This window comes from Petaurus breviceps, unplaced genomic scaffold (genome assembly GCF_028583685.1).
Source record: "Petaurus breviceps papuanus isolate PSGF00001 unplaced genomic scaffold, PetGlider_PUasm1.0 90842, whole genome shotgun sequence".
Classification (NCBI taxonomy): Eukaryota; Metazoa; Chordata; class Mammalia; order Diprotodontia; family Petauridae; genus Petaurus; species Petaurus breviceps.
In genome coordinates this window covers 1,203,545-1,225,783 of record NW_027187358.1, presented here as the reverse complement: position 1 = coordinate 1,225,783, position 22,239 = coordinate 1,203,545, and the positions used below count along the sequence as shown (strand labels likewise).

At 36.6% G+C, this 22,239-nt stretch overlaps 1 protein-coding gene across 3 annotated transcripts in view; it reads left to right on the top strand.

The window, feature by feature from the left end:
* SLC8A1 (solute carrier family 8 member A1) overlaps positions 1 to 22,239 on the top strand; it is a 429,157-nt gene that overhangs the window by 127,958 nt on the left and 278,960 nt on the right. The window lies entirely within an intron of this gene.

The following is a 22,239-nucleotide window of genomic DNA, read 5'->3' as shown; positions in this document are numbered from 1 at the left end:
TCCAGGTCACAATCAGCTATTCTATAAAATAGAGGTAATAATAATATACTGCCTCCCTCATAGGATTATCATAGGGATCAGATGAAACAGTATATACGAAGTGCTCTGGTATTCCTAAAGGACCATCTAACAAATTGACTTTATTATTTTTAAAAGCAGTCTATATAAAAATACTGTGCACTGTGAACAAAAGACCATAACTTGGGATACATTGAATTTCTAAGTTATCAGAGAACTAGTATAAGGAAGCCTAGAGCATACTTTAAAATATGGGCAAGAATTAAAACTAAAAATAAAATAAGATGCAATCTGGATAAAATGCAAACTAATGTTTAGATGCCTGCAATAATTTCAAAATGCAGATATTCTACAAGTGGAAAATACTTAGTATTAATTAAGAGTTGAGGAATTAGGGTGAAAAGAAGTTTAGCTACTGTTATATAATATACATATGATTAACATATGGAAATATATGGTAACACCTATCATGAATGTGGTGACTTTAATTGTAGGTTACATTGCAGCTCCTAAGCAATTAAAAGAGCAGGCTAAAATAATTAAGTGGCCAACAGCGTTAGTTGTTTGACATGAATGAATATTCAAGGAATTTGATATTTATAACATCATCTTGTCAAGCCAATAGAAAATTGGAATAAAGTGACTACCCAAAAGCACGTGAAAGCAATGAAGATCCTTCCAGAATATTCAGGGAGGACCACATGACAGGACTCGGAGGGAAAAAAATTAAATAGAAATAAGGGGGGGAAATCCCCAAATAACTAATTGTAGAAGACTGGAACCATTATCTAGGAGGAAGGGGAAAAAGTGGGAAAGTTAAAATATAATGGAAGGATCTCTTGAAGTATAGTCTATATGAAGCTGTTAAGTACTTATGTACTTATGAATAGAGTTGTTGGCTTGCTTTTATTTTCTGTTTTGCTGTAACTTCATTGATGAGCCCACTCTTGAGAAGACTGGCAGCCTTTTACTGAAGTCTAGGAGAATCCAGACTCACAAAGAGGGGAAGTGAAAAAACTTATTGTGAAAGTTTTTTTGGGAACAGCATCAGCACATTTGCAAAATAATATCCCTGTTTACATTGATACATCCTTTCCTGTAAAATCATTCTTGAAAAGTCACTGTAATTTTAGTACAGCTATTAAACACAGCTCTGGGAAAATGAGTTTATATATTTTTTTCTTTCAATATTTTTTCAACCAGAAAGTTGATTTAAAATGTTAAAAAAAAGGTTACCTAGCATCTGGAAAATAGAGCAATCATAATAGTTGGGCTCCTAAAACAAATAACATAAATACCACATCTTCCCTTTAATGCAGGCAACAATATTTGGCATACTTTAGCTACTAAGGGACAGGAAAAAGGTTTTGTGTCTATTGCCGATATGTCTTGGACAGAATTACTAATTTTTCAGGAGTTTAAAAAATTATAATATACCAATATGCAACCAACCAGATGCCAAAGTTCTTAACCACTTTTTTTCAAGAGAATGTTTGTTATAAAAGCTACTAATCCTAAATCTGTTGCCCTGAAGTGACAGGTGGTGGCCCTTTCTTGAATACTGGGTATTCATAGGTCAGTCAATAACCATTGATTAAGTACCTACTGTGTGCCACCCACTATGCTAAGTGTATGGCATCCAAAGAACAGCAGAGGATAGTCCTTGGTCTCAAGGAGCTTATAGTCTAATGGTCACTGGAAAGCTGGTCACGGGGATAAAAATTGGCCTATGAAATCCACAAACACTCTAGGACAACTCTGCTTAGATCTGAGTTAGACCCCAATTTGAAATACTCAAAAATTAGGGATTTATTTTGGAAAATCTCCCTGTAGAAACATTGAGTCATTTTGTAAGGAAAGAAGCTCAAGTTCTCCAATGGTCCCTTGAGCCTTGCAAAAGACCTTTAGACCAACTTAAAACCCTCAGACCTCCTCTAAATTCTCTTATTACTAGGCAGATCTCCAGCCTTGACAGCATGAAAATGATAGCAAAAATAATAATTATGTATTGTTATAAATAATATTTATGTGCAATAGCATATCTTATATATTAAAATAATATTATTTCTAATCTTTCATTGTCACCTTTTTCATTGGAGAGAAATTATCGGGAAAAGTTGATATCTTTCTATTAACCTTTTATTTTTAATCATTTGCAGAATATTACACAGGTGGATGGAACAACTATTTTTAATTGAAATAAAACATTGAAAAATAAGCTCAAAAAAAGACACCAAAAGTGTCTTTGACAAAATTCAATAGAAGACAGGATGATGATAATGGCATGTACTTTTCTTGTCTTTTGATTCTTCTACTAAGTCTCTATATTTTGAGAGTTTTTCATTTTACATAGTTTGGAGACTTCTAGTATTTGTTATGGCAAAATCTATTGAAAATGCTAGTCTTAATTTTTTTATGGATCAATATCAATATGGATCAATGTCGAGGCATTTGTGAACAATATTTTTGTCTGTGAAAATTGTCTGGTTTTTAATATATTTTTAAAATTAAAGACTATTTTGAGGTCTGTATTCGTAATATGACTAGTTTATATGTTCATTTGTAATGGTAATCACAATAGCAGTACCAAGGACAGCAACAGACATTTCTATTTTGCTTTAAAGTTTGTAAAGTGTTTTATATAGATGATCACCTATGATTGCTGGGTTAACTGCTGGTCAGATTCATTTCTTGTCTTCCAAGTCTCCTTGTTCTGGACCAAGTCAATATAGTGGTCACTATAGACCTTGAAATAAGTATGGTTGTACAAAAAAATTAAGGAGGGTTTATTTTGACATTTGGCCATTTGGGGGATCTTTTCTGGTACTTAAATTAATAGGGTGGTAACTGTAGTATATATACATGCAGCAGTCACAGTATAACATGCCAGCATGAGATCCTTTAAAATTGTGTTTATGTGTCCAAAGGTATGTGTACACATACACTTGTGTGTATGTGATTTCTACATATTATCAGTTTACCTGCTCAGCCTTAGCATTTCATCATCTCTTGCCTCTATGCCTTAGCATAGTTTGTTCCCTATGCCTGGAATGTATTCCTCACCTTTACCTCTGAGAGTCCTTAGAATCTCTGAAGATTTAATTTGTGTGCCACCTCATGCTGAATGTCTTTTCTGATACCCTTATTTGTTAGCTCAATCTGCTTCCTCAAATTATGAATCAATCAACAAGCTTCTACTAAGGACAACTGTGTGCTGGGAGGGCAATGTGTAGATGCTTGTGATACAAATGCAATATTCTTATCTCTTTATGTGTTATAACCTCCCTCCCAAAAGAATATAAATTTCTTGAGGAAAGAGACTGATTTTGTATCTCAAGCACCTAATACAGGACCTTATATGTAGAAGGCATTTGATGAAATCTTGTTTGGTTGGATTGGATGTATTGAAGAACCTTTATTTCTGTATTTGAAATATGTGTGTGTATTATATAATTTAAATTGATTTCTAATTGTAATTAGCCAAGTACTTTCCATTAAATAACTGTTCCTAAAATTGCCTGGGAATAGATGGAAAATAACTGTCACTTTACTTATTTAATACCAACAAGTTTGAGAAAGTCTTTTCATGCCAGACTTTTTTATGTGAGAGGAAATATTTTAATCATATTTCCTAAAAATTGCTTCTATTAAGTCAGTAGTACTTGTCCTAATTTTCTGCTTGTATACCAGATTCTTTTCAGATTTAACCTGTCAACACAATGTAGATTTAATCACAGTTATAGACTAAACACTTTTGGTTAATTACAGCATGCTTGCCTTCCAGATGTAACTGTATTCCACATTTGGAAAGATTCAAATAAAATGTTACTTTCTTCATGGATTATTTATTCATTGATATTTCCAAGAATTAAAATATGATGAACTTTATGGCATCTTCAAATCAATTCAATAGGAATTTATTCAATACTTGTTTTGGGCAGAATAACAATGCAAAGTTTAGGAGAAGATTTGGGGGGAAGGAGAAAGATAAATGTCATTTCTCTGCTCTCCTGAAGCTATATAAGGACTAGTTGGAGAGACTAGATATTTTTAGCCTAAAAGATAGAAGACTGTGTAATATTAATAGAAGTAGTGATGGTAGTGGTGGTGGTGGTGGTAGTAGTAGTAGTAATAGTAGCAGTAGTAGTAGTAGTAGTAGTAATAGTAATAGCAGTGGTGGCAGTAGTAGTAGTAGTGGTAGTAATAGTAGTAGCAGCAGTATCAGGAATAGCAGCAACAGCAACATCAAATAACAACTAGCGTTTATATAGTGCTTGAAGGTTTGCAAAGTGCTATACAAATATTATCTCATTTTGTCTTTACAACAACCCTGGACTGTAGATGTTATTATAATCTCATTTTTTTCAGAAGAGAAATATTAGGCAAACAGAAGTTAAGTGATTTCCCCAAGGTCACATACCTAGTATCTGAGGTAGGCTTTGTATTCAGGTCCTCCTGATTCCAGGTCCAGAATTCAAGCAATTATTATATCTAGCTACCAATTCCTCATGTTCAATTCTCAATAGCAATTGTAAACGTTTCTTCAAGATAGCTTTGTTAACTATTATTCCAGAAATACAATAATGTTGGAAGAATTAGCTTTCTTCCTTCCTTCCTTCCTTCCTTCTTTCCTTCCTTCCTTCCTTCCTTCCCTCCTTCCTTCCTTCCCTCCTTCCCTCCTTCCTTCCTTCCTTCCTTCCTTCCTTCCTTCCTTCCTTCCTTCCTTCCTTCCTTCCTTCCTTCCTTCTTTTCTTCCTTCCTTCCTTCCTTTCTTTCTTTCTTTCTTTCTTTCTTTCTTTCTTTCTTTCTTTCTTTCTTTCTTTCTTTCTTTCTTTCTTTCCTTCCTTCTTTCTTTCTTTCCTTCTTTCTTTCTTTCCTTCTTTCTTTCTTTCTTTCTTTCTTTCTTTCTTTCTTTCTTTCTTTCTTTCTTTCTTTCTTTCTTTCTTTCTTTCTTTCTTTCTTTCTTTCTCTTTCCTTCTTTCCTTCTTTTTCTTCTTTCTTTCCTTCTCTCTTTTTTCTTTCTTTCCTCACCCTTTCTTCACAAATGGGAACATAAGCATTTCAGACTTTGGTAGTTTCAACACTGTTGCCAGTAATATAAGCTTCAAACTTCAATGACTCATGATATGCATCTTTACATAAATACAGACATATATTATTTTCAAATTGCCTTCATCTCCATTATTTAGTTTAATTTAATAAATATTTGTTAAATACCTGCTGTGTGCAAGGTGATATGCTAGGATCTAGGGCTAAAAGAAAAAAATGGAACAGTAAATTCCCTCATTGAATTTGCATATCAATGTCAACATGCAATAAATATCAGAACTACAAGAGAAAGTGAATAACATAGTTGCAAGATAAAGCGGAAGTATAGTACACTGTATAGAGTACTTGACTCTATCCCAATCAAAAACACCTTGGTTCAGCTATTGCCTTTGAAACTCACTGTGAGACCCTGGGTGAGTCACTTAATCTTTTGGAACCTCAGTTTCTCCATCTGTAAAATGGGTGTAATTATAGAACCTACTGTATGGAGTTGTGAGAAATAAGATATTGCACATATACAAAACATATGAAAATTCTTAGAACAACAAATAAATGTGAGGTCTTATAAAAATCTCTGAACCTGGATTCAGTATTGATCAAGTCTTTGTGAGCCCTACTTTTCCAGTGGAAAATTAGACTAGTAATCCCTGCTCTATCTATCTAACAGAAATGTATAAGGGTTCAGTAAGAACAGAAAGCCGTTAGGTAGTGATGTGCATAGAGCACTGGGCTGGGAATCAGGAAGATTCATCTTCTTTAATTCAAATCCTACCCCAGGCACTTACTAGCTATGTGACCCTGGACAAGTCACCTGTTTGCCTTACCCCTGTTTGCCTCAGTTTCCCCACCTGGAAAAATGAGCTGGAGAAGGAAATGGCAAACCAATCCAGTATCTCTACCAAGAAAAACCTAAAGAGGCTCACAAAGAGTCAGACACAACTGAAAAAACTCAACTGTAACAAAAAAATAGATGTCAAATGTGTAAACATAAAGTACTGTTTTGCCATTAATGATATTAGTAATAAGACAAAACTGGAGCTGATTAAAACTGATATCATACACATTTAATAGATAAGGAAATTAATATACAGGGAGAGAAAGAGTTTTCCTCTTGGTAAGACAAATAGCTAAAATACAGATTATCTGCTTTATAGTCCAGTGTTCTTTTCTCTGGAGTATGTGCTACAGATGTTTGAGAATGAATTAAGGGTACATGAGAATGAAAATTAAGGAATTTTTATCCAAAATGGTATTCATGAACTTTTTCAAGTATTTTAGCTTAGATTATTGGATATGACATACTCAGCAGCAGATTATTGTAATTAACAACATTCATGGCATATATTAAGAGTACAGAGGTAGGTGTTGGACTGTAGAGATTGGGATAAATCTGAGACATTCCCTACCCTTAAAGTGATTTTATCTGTCCAGAGAGTAGACACGAGAAGAGAGATGACAATGAATGGAAATGTACAATAGACAAATGAGTAGTTCAGATGAATATGTACTCCAGGAGTTCGTAGAGGAAGCATCCTTGTAATGCAGGAGACATTTTTCAGGGATGCCATGTCCCCAGAGTATATTATTCTGAACTTTTAACACACACACACACACCATGAACTTTGCATAGAGAAACTGTGACTGGATCAAATTTAGGAGTAATGGCTTTTAAATGAATCTTGAGGACCTCATGTCTTTCAGCAAACGAAATACATTTGGGTAGACAAAAGTAATGGCAAGCTGTAGGAGGGTTGTGTCTGTGACAATGTTCATGACATTTACATAATAGGATGATTATTGACTCTAAGTTAATGAAGACCAAATGACTGAATAATAAAATGTCACCCAGTTTAAGCATACCCTTAAAATCAAAGTGAAGCTATTCATTTAACCTCCTACAATGCTTTTAGGAAATTATAGGTGTTGCCTAAGGATGTAAAGCATACCTTTCACTACAAGAACTGAACATCTCAGAGCCCTGAGCAGTACAAATGGAATGGGCAACTTGGACCTTTTCTTAAAGGGAGTGGAGAAATGAGTCAGAACATTAATGTGGGCTTTAAAAAAACACTTTAAAGATAGAAATACAATGTGTCAACTTTGAATGAGTTTGAAGATGCCAAAGTCTTTTCTCATGTAACATGTAACTTACAAGAGTGCAATAGGAAATGGCTTTGTAGAGCTGTCTGTCTCAGGCATGAAAGAAGGGCATCATGGTGTATCAAATAATGTCAAAGCCCTAGAGACCTGTGTTAGAATCTCACTTTTCACACTTAGCAGCACTTTGGATGTACACAGTGACTTGACCACTTTGACCCTTATTTCCCTCATCTATAACATGGAGATACCTCTGGTTCTTATCTCAACACATCATCTAAGAGGCAAGATGTTGGGACAGATGATAAAGAGTGGGACCTGGTAGCAGAAAGATCTGAACTCAAATCCTACCTCATCTAATTATTATTTTTTGTGACCCGGAGAAAGTCACCAAGGTTCTGTTTCCTTTAGTTTCCTTATCTGTAAGATGTAAAATAGTAATAGCACCTGTCTCTCAAAGTTTTTGGAATGCTAAAATGAGATAATATATTGAAAACACTTTGCAAACCTCAAAGCACTATGGAAATGTTGGCTATTATTATCTCACTGGGCTGTTGTGAGAATCAAATTATATGATGTGCATAAATTTCTTTGCAAATCTTAAATTGGCCTATCCATGTCATCTAGTATTATTACCAAGGAGAGGCTGAAGAAACTTTGTAAAAAGGAGGAAGAGAAGCTTTCTTGTCAACATGATATTTAAAGCAATTCAAGGCTCTAACCACATAGTTTCTCCCATTTAGAAGTCTTAAAACAATTCTAAAAGAAAATAGGGAATTGATCGATGCACATAACATTTTTGCCTTGTGTCAAGTCCCTAAAATAATACAAGGAAAAAAATATTTTTATTTCTGTCTTAGGCATGCTCTAAAGTCCTTTCTCTGGCCCTGACATCTTCCTCCTTATTCTGTGCCATGCCACCAGAGACAAGAATATTTCCACTGAAAACTATTTTTAAAATTATTTATAACAGATTACTCTAAAAAATACTAATCAATTTATTATTTTTCTAGAAAAGTATGAGAAGAGGACAGCTGGTTTGGTCAGCTTGGGATTATATACTTCCGTCTGAAGACTTGGAACAGGTTTTGACATTCCTTTCCCATAGGAAACCTCACATGTATTTGACCTTTGGATTTAAACCAGCTCTAGTTACTTATTCCTTCTCTGTAGTTTTGTAGCAATCTATTCCCATCTATTTTTGACTTGCTGGTCTGCTTTTTCCCTCTCTAGCATCATCACATAGCTCTTGAGCCTAAGGTTAGGTGAAGTATAAGAACAACAAAGATCAAGGTAAAAGGAAATTTTCTTCTTATTAAAATGAAGTCTTTGAATGAAAAAAAATGATTAAGGTAACAGAAAATGAAAAGTTATAGGGGAATGTAAGATGTGGGAGAATGAATTGGTTTTCCCTTTTATTTCTGTGCAATAACATTTAAGGAAAAAAGGAGTCAGGATTCAGTTTTCCAAAATTTGGAAGTCACACAATGAGAAGCAGAGGTCTTCAGTTGTCAAAAAGAGTTTATTAAATAATTAATTGCATATGCTCTCTGTGGTAGGCATTATACAAAGAAAATTCTGTAGACTAGGCCCCTCACCTTTAGGATCTTGTGAAAGACTTGAGAGTTAAGAGGGCCATATGCCTGCCAAATTACAGCAAACGTCCTTTTAGTAATACTGAAGGAGAAATCCTTCATAATAGGAAGCAATAATTAAATTTCATTTAAAAAGCCATTAAGGCTCAATGGAGTAAATGCCAGTATCCAGCAAAATCCTCTAGAAATATGTTCCATAAGAGTCAGACTAATCTTTGCCCTCCAAACACTCAGTGGAACTCTGCTTTTTCTTACACTCTTCCCATTGCATGCAATATCCTCCCTCTCCTCAAACTGCTGATTCCCACCCTACCCATTAAAGTCTAAATCCAATATCATGTCTTCCTTGAAGCTTTCCTTACTTACTTTCCACCTGTCTCACTAATTTTCAATTTGGATTACACCAACATCCTAGAATATTCTGGAATTTTCTTCCTGTGGCCAACAGCTATTGCTGGCAAATTACTTATGCTAATCAAATAAGACATAATATTTTCCCTGTATGTTTGAAACTTTCATTAGTTCCCAACATATTTGATAAGACTATTCTATCAAGGTAATTTCCAGTTGCCTTATGGAAATCTGGTCATAATATAACCAAATATTCTTGTCTCTGTTGGCATGACACAGAATCAGTTTACACTTACCATTTTAATGGGGAGACAACAAGTCTGTGTATATGCACATATAAATATGTGTGTAATAAATGTAATTGAGTAAAATAAATATATTTGAAGTAATTAAATACAAGGTAATTTGGAAGGGAGGTAATAAAATGGTTAGTTGAGGGATCAGTAAATGTTTCATGCAGAAGATGGTTTTACTTAAGCTGAATCAGAAAAGGGGGAAAAAGATTCTATGGAATAGAAGTATAAAGGGAATGCATTCCCAGCATGGAGTATGGCCTGTGCAAGAGCAAGTAGATAGTAGACCCTGTGACTTGTGTGATGAACAAGGAAAAGGTCAGTTTGGCCTAAATTTTCTCAGGAATGTAAGAAAAAAGTTCGTTGGTGGAGGTAGGGGGTAAGAATAGAGGTGGTGTGGGAAGATTATGGGAAGGAAAAGTTTGAAATAGCTTCTGTGGAGGATGAGATAAAGAGTCAATTAGGGAAGGATCAAAGGAGTACCTTGCTGTAGTGAGGGCCCAATTGAAGTCCAGTAGCATGAACTGTAATGTACCTAGTCAGCACAGATGTGAGACTTTCCCTGCTATATTCTGTGGCTTATAAGTAGAAACGGAACAAGTGGGCAGTGAGAGAATCTGGGTCTGAATTAAGAGATGGGTAGTTTTTAGAGAAAGAGGCAAGGGATTCTCTAGCAGAGGACAGTGTCAAGGAGAAATAGCTATTGTGCAGGAACTGTAAAAAGAGGAAATTACAGTCAGAAGAGGGGTGATGACCCAAGAATGTGCTGAGGGATGAAAGCATTCTTATTGACTATACTGCCCATGGGGTACTTACGATAAGGGAGCAGCATAACACCCTGGATGGAAGGTCTGCAGTCAGAAAATAGATACAAATCCTATCTTTGATATCTACTGGTGGGGCATCAGTGGTCTTGGTGGCAGAGAATCTGGGTCAATTCTGCTTCTTATGATTACTGCTTCTTTGACTTTGGCCAGATTCTAGGCTTCAATTTTCTCATCAGTAAAATGAGAGGATTAGTCTAGGACCTAGACCCCAAGTATTCTATCTTTAAATCTATGATGCTAAGATAAAAATCATTTGAGAAAGGAGAAAACCAAAGAAATGCATTTTCTTTTTCTCTAATTCTTTTTTTTACCTTGGCCTTTTCTTTTACTATGTAGTAGGTCTTTCTCTGTATCTCTAGATTACAAAGCCTAAATTGTTCCTGATCTATTTCTTTTTATGCGTGGACTGAGGTGTACAGCAAAGACACTTCATCTATTCCATTCAATAAATGGATTTTATTCAATTCAGTTGAATTCATTCAGTAGGCATTCATTAAGAACTAATTGTTCAAAAAAAAAGATTATCCAAGGGATAGGAAGATAAAAGTTGAAAAAATCCTTCTCTTCAAAGGATCTCACATTCTTGGGGAAGACAGGTACATAGAGGAGTAAAGACAAGAGAGTCAGGGGAAGAAGAGATCCCTCACATCTAAGTTGATCAAATAAGTCTTTCCAGACTCCCCAAGTTCCCTCAGGCTTTCACAGCCATGGGGTGCTCTCAATCTCAGAAGCTAGAAGCTCAGATAACAGCAGAAAACAACAAAGCAATGGGTAAATGGAATAACGTTGGTGTTAGGACAGGAGACAGCGAGGAGGCAAAGCTTGTAATTGTGCGATAAGAAACTGGGGCCCATTGGTCCTTTCACATATCAACGTCCCTTACCTTGAGCTTCCTGATGTTCTATGGTAGGTGAAAGGTAGTCCTAAATTGTAGCAACTCAGGCCTGCAGGCACACACACACAAACTTCCTAGGACTGGTGGAAAGTGATTTGTGATTCACCTCACCACAAATTGCACAGCTGTTCCAAAAACAGTATTATGGAACTGCTGGCTTGTGAGAAGGGTTTAAAGGTTGTAGACCAGCTGTTATACAGTAGAATGTCCCTGCAGAGCTAATAAAGAGCATATGTCCAAGCTAACACATTGTAGCGGGTTTCAGCAGAGTTCTACAGCCTAGTCATTGGTATACAGCTTATCCTAATACCTAAACTAGGGCAGTAACCTATTAGGAACTATGAGTGGAAAAAGGACACCAGGGTCAAATGACATTAAGTCAATTATCCATGCAGCTTGGCCTGGACCCTGAAAAGAATTGAGCCTAGCTTAATAGAAAGAGAGCTGGAGGCAGGATGGACTTGTAATAATCTTTGAAACAAACCCTAGAGAACCTGGGTTCTTAATCATTTTTCATGTGTCCTGCCCCCTTTGGAAGTCTAGTGAAGCCTATGAACTTCTTCTTAGAATAATAAATTTAAATAAAATAAAATACATAGCATTACAAAGGAAACCAATTTTTATTGAAATACAGTTGTTAAAAAAAAAAACAACCTTTTTTTTTTTTTTTGAGAATTCCTGCCTTCAACACTGGTGAGACATTGCTTCAAGCTACTAATACTACTACCATAGCAGATGTAAAGGTAGGGTGTCATTTGCCACTCTTCTGTTACATTCTTTTCCTGAAACTCTGTTAAATGATGGAATGAAATGTGAGGTAGGAAGCCCAGTAGGGAGAAGTGGAGAACAGAGAATGGAAGAGGGATGGACATTAAGGGCAAGATCAAAAATACAGTGGAGAATTGTAATGAGGAAGCAAAGAGCTGAATTTACTGTTGAAAGTGCCAGTAAATGATGACATGGTTGACTTGCTGTCCTTTAATTCAGAAGGTTTGGTGGGAATTAAGCTAGAGGCAAGCACATTTTCACTGTACGTCTGGCCATTGCCTTCTGTCCATGGCACATGCTATAAACCTTGACTCATCTGGAATTGTTTCTTGGCATCTTCCTTTGAGCATTTCTAGTTTAAACTGAGGTTTGGGCTCTGGCTGCTGTCCAGAATGCCATCAGCTAGGCAGCTGCTTGCTGATGCCACATCCTCCTCTTTGCTGGATATTTACATACTGAAAAGAAGGCAGCAGTTACAGGATTTAAACTGACCTTATATTTCATCAATCAGAAGATTTAAAAATGGGAAGGATTTTAGCAGTAATCTATTCTAAATAGCCACCTCCCCATTTTGCAGATGAGGAACATGAGGCCCACAGATGCTAATTAATTTGACTTAGGTCTCCCAGGTAGTAAAGGGGCAGAGCTAAATTTCAGCAAAAATCTCCTAACCCCAAATTCTTGCTTTCCCCACTATATCATACTATTTTCTTGAGCTCAGTGGTCAAATTAGTGAGGATATATTTAAATAGATTTGATCAGATAAAGGAAATAGGTTTTTTTTTGTCTCAAAGGCTCATTAACTCTCAAGTATCTAAGGACTAAAAAAAATTATCAGTCTTGGTATATACTCAAGCACATTGTACACTCATGCACACTCACCCATCCCAGACATTCACAGAGGTTTTCATTCATTAATTTATCCCCATATGTATATGTACATAATTTTTATTATCTCCAACTCAGAAAATTAGAAAGGAATAGAGAGGCCCCCTAGTCCAACCTACCTCTAAACAGGAATCTATTACATCTTGGAAAAAAATGCTTCTTCTTGAGTACTTCCAGTGACAGGAAACTCACTGTATAACCATTGACCTTCCTAGCTTAGGTAGGAACCAAGTCCTACTTGGAGGATATGAGAAAAACTTAGATTTGCAGTTTCATGGGCATTCATTTTTTTAAAATTATGCTATGTTGTGGAAATGCTTGTTTTATTCCATAAATTAAAAATTAAATAAATAAGTCATAATAGTGACTCCCTTGGGCATACAATGGAATTTTCCTCCAAAGAACACCATTTTGTTAGATGGTGGTGTTGTTGCTGTTATTGTTATTCAGTTGTGTCCAACTCTTTGTGACCCCATTTGGAGTTTTCTTGGCAAAAACACCGGAATGGCTTGCCATTTCCTTCTCCAGCTCATTTTACAGATGAGGAAATTGAGGCAAATAGGGTTAAATGACTCGTCCAGGGTGCCATAGCTAGTAAGTATCTGAGACCAGATTTGAACTCAGGAAAATGAATCTTCCTGGCTCTAGGCCTATTACTCTATCCATTGTGCCACATAGCTGCCCTATTTTGCTAGATTCATTCCTATAAAAAAAACTTAAGATATTGCTCAAGACTGGCAAAATTGGCAATATTTGTCTGCTTACCTTTGTTTGAAGTTTTTTGGTGTGATACCCTTGAATTGACAATATGGTTGGGGGATTTTTCCAATCCAGTTGTCCTTCTTTTATATGACATCCTAGTCATCAAACTTTGGGGGAGATGGAAAGACTTTATTTTTGTTTGGATATTAATTACCTGAATAACATTGGGTAAGCAACTTATTCTCATTGGACTTGTTTCCTCATATGTAAAATGAGAAGCTGGGATGAGAAAGCTTCTGAGATCCCTTCCAGTATGACCCCATGATCCTAGAAAGACCCTGATGTCATTCTTTAGCTCCTTATATATTTTTGTCAGTTCAGCACTAGGTTAAGGAATATTTCATTCAAATGTGAATGATATAAAGTGTCTGTCTCTGTCTCTTTCTCTGTCACTCTCTAACTAGGTGGTACAGTGGATCAACTATAGGGTCTTAAGTCAGGAAGACTTCAATTCAAATCTGATCTCAGACTCTTACTAGCTGTGTGACCCTAGGCAAGTCACTCTCTTACTAGCTGTGTGACCCTGGGCAAGTCACTCTCTTACTAGCTGTGTGACCCTGGGCAAGTCACTCTATTTGCTTCAGTTGCCTCAACTGTAAAATAGGGATAATAATAGCACTTATCTCCCAGGGTTGTTGTAAGGATCAAATGAGAGAATATTTGTATAAAGTGCTTAGCACGGGGCAGCTAGTTGGCACAGTGAGTAGAGCACTGGCCCTGGAGTAAGGAGGCCTCAGTTCAAATCTGGCCTCAGACAGTTAACACAAAAGCTAGCCGTGTGACCTTGGGCAAGTCACTTAACCCCAATTGCCCTCCAAAAAGCAATAAAATAAAATAAAATGCTTAGCACAGTGCCTAACACTTAGTAAGCCCTGAATAAGTGTTTGTTTCCCTCCTCTCACTCTCTGTATATATACACACACTTTTAAAAACCGTAATAAAATTAAATCAGATTTTTCCTTATAATTATTTTCTTGTTCTATTAATGTAGTAATCAATATTAGACAGCTGCACTTATATCAGATAACTACAATTAACACATGATTGGCTCCTGAATGCAGCATTGGCTTTGGTTTATTCTGGTTATTAATACATCAATCATTTAGCTCTTGTGCTCAGCACAAAACCTCTACCTCTTCCTCTTCATATATTTGTACTAAAAATAATTCATTTTTGATGAATAATTACATTTTCAATGAACACTTTTAACCATTTTATTGGGTTGAACCTGTTTCTGCCCCCATGTCTGACTGTAAAAAGGACATAAAGAAATCCACCTATGACAAAAGTAGAGAGAATATTGCAAGCATTAGTATCAACAAAGTTCTGCATTTTCCAGATGAAACAAGAAAGCTGAGGATGGCAGTGCTATTAACTCGCTTATTCCATCTAGTGCCCTTTCACTTCTCACCCCCTCTCTTGAATTCATTTTACTTGACTTAAACAAACAAAGAGATATGAAATGACTTTCACAAGTTTTTGTTTTTGTTCTCTTTTGACTGTTTATGGATATTTGTAGAGTGAGTATAATTTTCTAAAAGAATTTAATAACTTTTATAGTCATGGATCTAATAACATGCCGAATAAAAATAAGATGTTTATTTATTTGTTTATAATTTAACCTAATTCAACAAAAATTTATTAAGTCACTATAAGATGCAAGACATTGTGGTGGGATCTGGGAATATAAGAAAAAAGTGACCCTTCTGTTCCCCTGCCCTCAAGAGACCTGCATTCTACTGGTTGGATATAATTACATGTTCAAATGAGTAAATATAAAACATATACAACTCTACAATGTATTTTCAAGACAGAGTGATTATATCTAAGGAAATGAAGGTGGGTAGCACCTGAGCTGTGTTTTCAGAGAAATAGTGGTTCAAATAGACAATTCTAATAGACAATGAAGAGGAAGAGCATTGCAGATTGTACCTCTTTGCTAAGGATGAAGTAGTGATTTCCAAATAAGTTGAGTCTGCAATCGGTCAATCAAATGGGATGACATATATGAAGTGCTTTTGCAGAGCTCAAAGTGCTATAGGTCAAGTCAAAAATATAAATTTATTGTCATTTGCTTGGTTTATTGAATGAATATTCACCAAACACTGTGATTTTGTCATCTCCTCAAAACATTTCATTGCTCCTCATTGCCTAAAAGATAAGATTTCAAAATTCTTGGCCTAGATCTAAGGACGCTTCATAAGCTAGACCTAGCTTACCTTTCTAGCCTCATTTCTAACTCCACATTTTCCTTGACTTTCTGCTCTCACAAAGTTGGTTAGCTCTCTTTTCTCCAGATACATCACATAGGTTTCCACTGCTATATTTTTACTCAGGCCCTTCCCTTCTATCATAGGAAACATTGCAGATCCAATGGAAACCCCTCTGGAGCTAGGTTCAGAATATCTGACTTTGTATCTTAGTGTTTTTTATTTTCGAGGTGATTTTGTCAGTCATTTAAACTCTGGGTCTCAGTTTCCTCATTCAGTAAATTAAATTCACCTAACTTTTATTAAATACCCACTATGTTCAAGTCTCTTTTCTGGGCCATGGAAATGTGAGGGTATTGGACTATATTGGATTCTCAAACTTTTTTGGTTTGAAGAACTTTTTATACTTTAAAAAATATGGAGGATCCCAAAGAATTTTTGTTTATGTGGGTTATATCTATTGATATTTGCCGTGTTAGAAATTCAAACATTGGGGACGGCTAGATGGTGCAGTGAATAGAGCACTGGCCCTGGAGTCAGGAGGACTGGAGTTTAAATCCAGCCTCAGACACTTAACACTTACTAGCTGTGTGATCTTGGGCAAGTCACTTAACCCTATCTGCCCTGCCCTCCCCCCTCCAAAAAGCAAAAAAAAAAAAAATCAAACATTTAACTGTTGCTTTAAAAATAGATTTTACCTTCTGGACTCTCTAAAAGGGTCTAGATACTCCCTGTGGTCCCTTGACGACACTTTAAGAATTACTAGACTTGGAGGGCCAGGTGGTTCAGTGAGTAAGGGCACCAGCTCCAGGGTCGGGATGACCTGGGGTTCAAATCCAGGCTCAGATGCTTAGTACCACACCCAGAAATAACTGGCCGTGTAACCTTGAGCAAGTTACTTAACCATGATTGCTTTAAAAAAAAAAAGAATTACTAGACTATATGAACTCTAACTCTCCAACTCCACAGCCTGTTATTCTAGAGAACCATTTTTGGCTATTCAAATCCCACTTCTTTTAGGATAAATCTCTCTTTTGTTGAGTCCTCAGACTGAAGGTCAACCCGGTAGAAGAAAGTTATGCTGCATTTGAAGTCAGAGGATCTGGATTCAAATCTGAATTTTGTTACTTATTTCTGTGACTTTGGACAAGCCATTTAACTTCTATTGGTTCCAGTTCCCTCATCTGTAAATTGAGGGGGTTGGGGTAAGTGACATCAAAGACTGCTTCTTGAGTCCAGATCCATGATCATAGGACCCCATCAACTTCCTCTTTTGCACCCCTAGAGCACTAGTTTGTAGTTTTCATGGGTTGCCCAGTGATGTCCCTGGAATTGTTGTAATGAACTTAAGTTTAGCTATCATGCCAATATTTAGCTTTTCACATGTTTGTTTCCCCAGTTGGATGATAAACTCCTTGAGCCTGTCAACTCATTCTTATGTTAGTTTTCATCCACACAGTGCCCAGGGCATTGTACTAAATACATTTTCTTTTTGACCTAATTAACATATTAGGGATTTTTAAATATAACACTAAAAAGAAACTTACAGGTCATCTCCACTAAGACCTTTCATTTTACAACTAGCAAACAGAGGCTAGAGAAATGGAGAGATTTCCCAAGTTGCATGATTAAGTAGAAGAGACAGAATTTAAATCCACATATTCTGCCTCCAAATCCAGGACTTTCTCCATTTCCACAGGCTGCATGTATTCAGAAGCCATCCTGGGGATAGGAAAACAGTAATGACTATATATTACAAAAGAAAAAAAAAACCTGATGGGGAGAGAACAGAGGAAACTTCTGAAGATGATACATGAGTCCATTCTTCCTTTCATAGTGAAATTGCAACCTATTTATAGTTTGCCTGAAACTTTCCTTCTCTTCAAGATCCCAGCTACCTAATTCATCTGTTTCTAGCTATGACAACAATGTTTATATTCCCAATATCAGAATATGAAGAAAGAGGAAAGGGAGGAGAGAACACCCAGTCTGCCTTGAATTTTGTACCCATCACTGCCAGATTTCTGGGAAGTACAGAAAGATGGAGGAAGTGTAGGGAGGGAGAGGAATGTCTTGAAAAATGGTTTTAACTTTTTGTTTGTCATTGATATAAATGAATTCTTAGAAAACTTCAGAAAGGAATTTAGGATGAATTTAGGATTGAATAACCTTGATATTTTAAAAGATTCTTTTCATTCTTTTATGCTTTATGTGGATGTTCATTTGGTTTTTGGTCTTTTTCTTGGCCACAAATCAAAATAATCATGTTCTCCCATTAATTAAAGGTAGGTTAATTTTCTGTAGCTTTTCCTTACTGAAAATTGTGAGTGCTATGGTGAACTTGGGACTTTGCCTTCAACCAGGGATTTTCCACCTGTTACTTGGGAGCATATGAGTTCAACACCTTCAGGAAACTGCTCTCTTGATGGAAGATTAATAGGGCACTTAGGATCCCTGGTGTGTCAATGGAAAAAATGAAAATGTTAGAATGGAAAAAAATGTTAGGAACACTTTACAGAAGAAAGACAACAAAGAACAAAGGTAGCTTTGAAGGAGAACAGCACATGTGCTTGCAAAAACATCCCAGGAGATAACTAACAGTAATTTCTGGCAACTATGGGAGCCAAATCTACAATATTTTAACAGGTCTTTAATTTCAAGGTATGGGGGCATTTCTTCACTTGTGCCAGTCACAATCCCTTCATTCCATCTCATCCTGTGCAGTTCTTTTCCATGTCTGTTGGGAAGTCCTCCATTGTAGCTGTACAATATGCCAGTTGCTTTCTTCTGGCTCTCTTAAGATTCTGTGCATATAAATGTAATATATGAGCTTTCTGTCTACTATCCTTCACTCTCTTTTGTTTTTTAAGCAATCGGGATGAAGTAACTTGCTCAAGGTTACATGGCCAGTTATTTCTGGGTGTGGTGCTGAGTGTCTGAGCCCGGGATTCGATCTCCAGGTCATCCCAACACTGGAGCCGGTGCTCTTACTCGCTGAGCCACCTGGCCACCCCCAATCCACTCTCAGTATGTGAGTTTCCCAGCTCCTTTTCTAGTTACATATGTTCTTTTTTTAAGTTAAATTTTGTGTTTATTTTTAGTTTTCATCATTAATTTCTACAAGAGTTTGAGTTACAAATTATCTCCCCAACTTTCCCCTACCCACCACCCCAAAACAATGATTCCACTATATACCCCCTTCCCCAATCTGCTCTCTCCTATATCCTCCCCCATCTCCCTCTGAGTTTCCAGTAGGGTAAAATGGATATCTATACCCCAGTGCCTGTATAATTTTTCCCAGTTTCAGTCATATATGTTCTTGATGTTTTTAATGCTACTTCCTATATGCCAGTCACTGTTGGCAATATGCCATGTCCTGCCTATGCCTTCCTGACACTTTCCTTTGTTCATTGTCAACTGTGATTTCCATTCTTCTAAGTTAACAGTAGTGTTTGTGTGATTTCTAGCCTAATGGGATCACTAAGAAAATATGAAAAGATGGAATTTTGAGGAAATGCTTATCCAGGAAAAAAAATAATTTTGAAAATATCTGCTTTATAGAGACAATGTATAGAAGGAAAATTTCCAGGGGTAAGGGAGATAGAAAAATAAAACTGATGAAATGGCACTATACACTTATCATTTTCTCAAACTGCTATAGTCAGTGCTAATGGATGAAGTAAAATTTCCATGAATTCCTACTATATAATCCTTAATTGTCAGAGTTTACCCTGCATGATGTCAGTTGTGGAGAGGGTGTTAGAACTACAGAAGCAGCTAGATTTATAATGCTCGCCTATATAAAAAAAAAGTTCCCATTGTCTTTAATGTTGCAAGCTGGAACTGACATTATTGACTCCCCATTTTAGGGGAAATTCTCTAAGTAGTAAAGGCAATGTAGTGTAAGCTGATGTCATGTTTGAAAGATGGATTGAAGCATCAAATGAATTGCATGCACCAAGGATGGGGAACCTGCGACCTCAAGGCCACATATGTCCTACTGGGTCCTCAAGTGCTGCCCTTTGACTGAATACAAACTTTAAAACTTGGACTCAATCAAAATACTTCACTGAAGGACTTAGAAGGCTACATGTGACCTCAAGCCCACAGGTTCTCCACCCATACCTACCCTTGAATATTGCAATGAGCTGCCATTTTATCACTGTGGTTACTCCCTCCACAGAGAAATATCATAAACCTCTGTTTTTAGTGGAATTGCACTTGTAAGTTGTTTTGGATGAAAGATGCATCACTATCTCTCTAGAACACCTAGTGATGAAACTCTATAAACATAAGCTAAACTGGTTCTCAAATGACAGATGTGCATCTCATCACTGTGTCTGTGCCTAAAGCCTTTCTAACTTGACAGGGACATCTACAGCTTTTGCATCTCCAGAATAGCCTTTGATAACTGAAACATAATGAGAAACCATATTAGGCCCTTAAATATAAAGATATTCCTAAAGAGACAGAGAGTAACCCAAGTCCAAGTCAATTCAACATAAGTAGCTTTGCCAAGCTAATCTTCCATAAGCTTACTTTAGCTGCTGTTGACTCTGTAATCACTAAACATTCATAGTATCCCAGCTTGAGAGTAAATAGAAGCTTTTTAAAAATTATTTAGTTTCAGGGGAGGCTAGGTGGTACAGTGAATAGAGCACTGGCCCTGGAGTCAGAAGGACCTGAGTTCAAATCTGGCCTCAGATATTTAACACTTACTAGCCCTGTGACTTTGGGCAAGTCACTTAACCCTAATTGCCCTGCCTTCCCCCTCTAAAAAGCAAAAAAAAAAAAATTAGTTTTAACACACTGTTTTAATAGTTCCTTTATGTTACGTAGGGATTTTATATTACACATTTTGCAAAGGCTCTCTCCCATGCCTAGCATGCACTGCTTCCTCTTCTACTTCCCAGAATCCCTTTGTTTCTTCAAAGCTTAGCTCCATTGCAGCCTCTTACAGGAAGGCCATCTTGATCCACCCATTTTATAATGATCTCCTCCCAGAAAGTAAAGTGTTTGTTGTTGGTTAAGTTTCTATGTTGTGTTCCCCACCGCCCATCCCCCAGAATATAACCTCCTTGAGGGTATTATTTTTGGCTGAAGTCCCCAGCAGCTGAGCATAGTGTCAAAAGTGGGCTCATAATAAATATTTGTTGGATCGATTTGAATTGTTCTAATTTATAGAGTGTTTTCACATAAATTATCTCATTTATTCATTACACCAACACTGTTTAATAGAAAGGGCAACTTTTATCAACTCTCTTTTAAAGATGGAAAAATGAGGCTTAGGGAGGCTTAGTGGTGACTTTGTGGCACTGTGGATGGGGTGCTGGCCCTGGAGTCAGGAAGTTTCAATCTAGCTGCAGGAATTTACTAGCTGTGTGATCCTAGGCAAGTCATTCAATCCGTGTAGGCTTCAGATTCCTCATCTATAAAATGCAGTCAGTAATCACACCTATCTCCCAAGGTTGTTGTGAAGGTAAAAGTAGATATTTGTAAGGAATTTTGCAAACCTTGAAATACTACATAAATATTGTTGTTTTACTTGGACAAGTTTACATGTCTAGCAAATACAAAGACTAGAACTCAGAGTGTTCCTGACTCTGGCTTTCACAGCACATTGCCTCTGCTAAATCATGCTGGCTTCAACTCTAAGCAGATTCAGTGGCCTCAAATTTCTGGACAGATGAAACTAGGTAATATATCACTTCCTGAGGTGGTTTCTCAGGGGCAAAAGCGAAGAGGGGAAGTTGTTGGTTTGTGAAATTGTCAGCAACTGGAACTCTCGTCTTTGAAGTGACTATCCCTTGGCATGATTGTTTCCCAAGGGTTTACAAAAACATATTCTCTGTAAGGTAACAGAGGGGTGGATTCTTTTGTATACACTGAACTGTGTTCAGAAAAGGAATGTAGTAAATCCCTCCTAGCAAGAAGGCATTTGAGGACATAAAAAGAAGAAAAAATAACCATTTGGCACTTTGAAAAAAAAATTCCTTAATAGGTAGTTAGTCTCATTTAGGATTTCAGTAAAAATTTAAGAACTTTTATTAATCAGTCTCTTGTGGCTTATAGATTTGGGACAGTGCAACTGAAATAGCATCGTCTTAGTTTCAGGCCTCATTCTATAATTCACTGTACAGTAGCCAAATAGAGCATAGACAACTTGCTTTGCAGAGTGTCTCTTTTTTCCCCTTAGACATTTAAGATCTCTTAACCTCCAGCCTAAAGGAGCTTCCAGTGCCATGAATTTTCTTTCCCTCTAATGTGGGGTTGAAGGTTAAGAGCTCTTTGTTAATTCTGCTAGACTCAGCAATTTTTAGTCCCTTTCTTTATGCTTAGGAAAGTCCCATCTAGTAACCCTTCCTCCCCTATCCTTTACTATCTTCATTTTTAATCTTATGTTAGAATAGCTAACTTTATAGCCTTTGAGAATGGGGGAGGGTGGTGACTTTCCTATTTAATACCACTGTACAATTATCAGCATCT